General features: G+C 41.4%; 4 non-coding genes across 4 annotated transcripts; all 4 read right to left on the reverse strand.

Annotated features, from left to right (window-relative positions):
• Nucleotides 1-474: 474 nt before the first annotated feature.
• Nucleotides 475-548, reverse strand: trnat-agu. The gene has a single exon. It is a non-coding gene; the product is annotated as a tRNA-Thr (tRNA).
• Nucleotides 549-1,851: 1,303 nt separating this feature from the next.
• trnat-ugu lies at nt 1,852-1,925 on the reverse strand. The gene has a single exon. It is a non-coding gene; the product is annotated as a tRNA-Thr (tRNA).
• A 247-nt stretch (nt 1,926-2,172) lies between these two features.
• trnat-cgu lies at nt 2,173-2,246 on the reverse strand. Its single transcript has one exon. It is a non-coding gene; the product is annotated as a tRNA-Thr (tRNA).
• Nucleotides 2,247-2,747: 501 nt separating this feature from the next.
• Nucleotides 2,748-2,821, reverse strand: trnat-cgu. The gene has a single exon. It is a non-coding gene; the product is annotated as a tRNA-Thr (tRNA).
• Between the last annotated feature and the right edge of the window lie 848 nt (nt 2,822-3,669).

Here is a 3,669-nt window from a genome sequence, read left to right on the forward strand (position 1 = left end):
ATAATAATAATGATAAGAATAACAACTATACTATAACTATATTTTAGTAGCACCTTTCATCAAAAAAATGCAGCAAGAAAAAAAAAATTACATGCACCAAGTGCTTCAAATGAAAAGACATTAAAGACAAAGCAGCATGTAAAAATATCGGTCTATATCGGTCTGTTGGTATTTTTTATTTCGATTGTCAAAGAAAAACTGCAGTTATTGCTTAATTTGTAAAAATAAAAGCAGAATGTCTTTGATAAGTCGGTTCGACAGAAGCACTGTCAAACGTAGCATGTGTAAAAATGATTTTAATAACACGCTGTGGTCGTCACAGTCAACACATCTCAGTCCAATTAAGCACCTATGTGAGATTTTGGTGCTCTCCACCACCAACGAAAACACAAAATGAATGATTGTTTTTCAGAAAAGTTGTTTATCTTCACCATGGATGCTGAGAGAAGATAAGACATGATGTCTATAATGTTGAGGCACTGCTGGGATTTGAACCCAGGATTTCCTGTTTACTAGACAGGCGCTTTAACCAGCTAAGCCACAGCACCTCATTTTTAAGACCCAAACACACCAAAACTAACATTAAAGAAGCAGTGGTGATGAAGGACATCGGCTGCGTCACCTCACTTCGTCTGTATCTTGGCCAAAATGTTGCAGCTGGACACACCACAAACATTATAGCCAACAGCTGATCGGCAGCTATGTTCTGTTTCTGCGTGAGAGGAAGTAAACTCTCCACACCAGCAGGTGGCACTAGTCTGTATTTGTCATCAAAAAAGGAAGCAGGAGTCCAACAGGAAGGACTCAAGATGCCATTTTAGCACTTTAACACCACAGTGTGATGCTGAAAGAACAAAGATTTACCAAATAACACAAACAATTACGTTTCAGCTGAAGAGCTCAGTGGTGAGAAACTCTTCGCTCAAACGACAAGTTCGTTTTGATTTTGTTTCCTCTTGACTTTCACGGCTTCTTTGCTTTTCCACACTTTTGTTTCTCTTCTCTGAACTGAGCTGAACTACCAATCACTGATTTCACTCCTCCGTCGAGGCCGTTTACACGGCAACCGTTCGTGCATGAAACGTTAAACTTTTGTTGCGGTTTGGCCTTTCGAACACACCTCAATGATGTTTTGGGGGCCTGGAAATTCAAACTTTTCAAAGCAGGTTTCAGAGTGTAGTTTTTTGAAAGCACCACCTCTTCTGTGGCGTGTGTGTATCCGGTGAAAATAGTGCCGTCACTGCTGCACTTTGCGCATGCAGACTTTGTGCTTTTTCAGACAAATAGCCATGAACAAGTAAGAGGAGCCCAATAACGACAATGGCGGACCACAGAGCTGCCATCGCCTTCGTGTTTGTTTACACTCCCGCTCTGTAGAAGAGCGCCTTTATGCAGCCACGTGACGTTCTCCTGTGGTGTGTCATTATGCCGACAGATACCAGCCTGGCATCCATACTACAGTGTTTTCAGTTGTTTTTGCATATTCATGAACGCAGAGGAAAGACGTTTCTGTTTTTAGTAGGGCTGCTTTCGTCTAAATGTGGCCTTAGACTCAGGATTAGGGGTCAACCGATATTGGAAGAGCAAGTCAAAAATTTAAATAAAAAATTACTAAATAAAAATGCCTCCCCTGAGGTTTACAAAGTAAAAGTTCCTCCCATGCTGGCACTTTCTTTGCATTCTGTAATTAATTAATTTTATCAGCAATCATTAAAATAAAATACAGATAGAGATAATTTGCAAAATGCCAAATATCGGCCTCGATAATCGGCCAGGCCAATAACCTCTTGACCTCTACTCCATGTGGTGTACAGTTTTAGAAAGTGTTTCATAAGAGAGGAGATTTCATTGAGGCGCTGCTGGGATTTGAACCCAGGATCTCCTGTTTACAAGACAGGTGCTTTGACCCGCTAAGCCACAGCGCCTCTCACTTTGGCATCAGCCAGAGCAGCATTCGCTACGCTCAACATGCTTCGGATCTCAGGAGCAAGAAAATGTAGTTTTTCTCCCAATCGAGTGAAATTTCAACGACAAATATTTACTGAACAGCAGCTCCAGGGTGTCAGGATGAATTAAACAGAAGTAAAGTGATGACTCAGGTTTGAGTTGTCCAAACTGGCACTAACAGTGTACAGTTTGAAGGAGTGTTTCTTCAATGAGGGGATTGCTTTTAGGCACTGCTGGGATTTGAACCCAGGATCTCCTGTTTACGAGACAGGTGCTTTGACCCGCTAAGCCACAGTGCCTCTGCAGCTCCTGCTCTTTCAGCTGCTTGGATGCAGCATGTTACATTTCCACAACATACATTCGCTCACCTCGAGCTCCCTCTGCAGTCTGTAGACTTCACACTTCCCACGACTTCACCCGGCTGCTTTTCTCCGTGTCTTTTGGTGACTCCTGAAAACACCGCTCCTGCCTCCTGCATCCATGTTTGGTTGTTTCTCCTCTTCTTCTTTTTTTGACAGGCGTATGTTTACTCCTGCTCTTGTGAGTGTTGTCGTGAGAGTTTGGTGCGTTCAGTTGGCTTCAGTCGAAGTCCTCTGGCGAAGTCATGAAGTGTGTGATCCACCGTTTTTAAGCCGGTAGGTTAGTGTGTGCTCTCAGTCTTTCCAGACTCTTTCAGGGTGTGAGAGTCGTGTAGTGTTTCCCAGCTTTAGCAGGTAGTCCAGAGTGATGAAGCTGTGATCTTATTTGAGCCACATCTGCTCGAAATGTGAACATAGCAATAAAGAGGTGATATTTTTAAAAGGCACTGCTGGGATTTGAACCCAGGATTTCCTGTTTACGAGACAGGCGCTTTAACCAACTAAGCCACAGCGCCTGGTTTCTGTGTGCCTATCAAGAAAATATAGATTTCCTTCTAGTCAAAGGTGTTAAAAACGTGAGAGTCTAGATAAGTGCTCTCACTGCAGATCTCCAGACGGCCGCTCGAGCCGATCGCAGCAGTTCTTGTAATTTCAGCAGACGTGTTGCACAGAGCAGATCACGTTTTCTCGCTGAAAGGCGCTGTATCTGAAATACAGACACAATATAGTAATACGGATGAGTGTATTTTTAATAACTATAAAACATGGTCAAATATCTTTGATCCATGTTGTTCACAGTTGGACTTTTAATGCTGTTAACTTTGTCTCAACAAAGTCGAAAATAGATGATTTCTGTAACTTTCTGCTGGGATTTGATGCAGAATATTTATGAACAGTGGTTTCTAAAAAGCTCCATCAAGCTTAAATCGCCTGGTGTGAAGAAAAAACATCTTTATGTTTTACAGCTTTGAGAAATATTTCATATAAGAGTTAATCTGAAGAAGGTGCTGCTGGGATTTGAACCCAGAATCTCCTGTTTACTAAGCCACAGCGCCTCCTTATGTTTGTCTTTCTTTGATATTTTAAGCTCTAATTATATAAAAAAAAAAACATTCCTAAACTAGTGAAGATGTTAAAGACTGAAACTTTATGCTGGTTCAGAGCTCAGTGTCTGTTGGTTCAAACTGTTAATTTTCCTAAAATCAAACCAAATGATCGCTTCATCTTTAAATAAAGAAAGAATAGAGTCACTATGATGAAGAGCCAATTATGTGACAAGAAAATTTGATAATAAACTTTTATCCACAGCATGATCAGGTGCTGTGGCTTAGTTGGTTAAAGCGCCTGTCTAGTAAACAGGAGA

This window comes from Plectropomus leopardus, unplaced genomic scaffold (genome assembly GCF_008729295.1).
Source record: "Plectropomus leopardus isolate mb unplaced genomic scaffold, YSFRI_Pleo_2.0 unplaced_scaffold23802, whole genome shotgun sequence".
In the NCBI taxonomy this organism is placed as follows: domain Eukaryota; kingdom Metazoa; phylum Chordata; class Actinopteri; order Perciformes; family Serranidae; genus Plectropomus; species Plectropomus leopardus.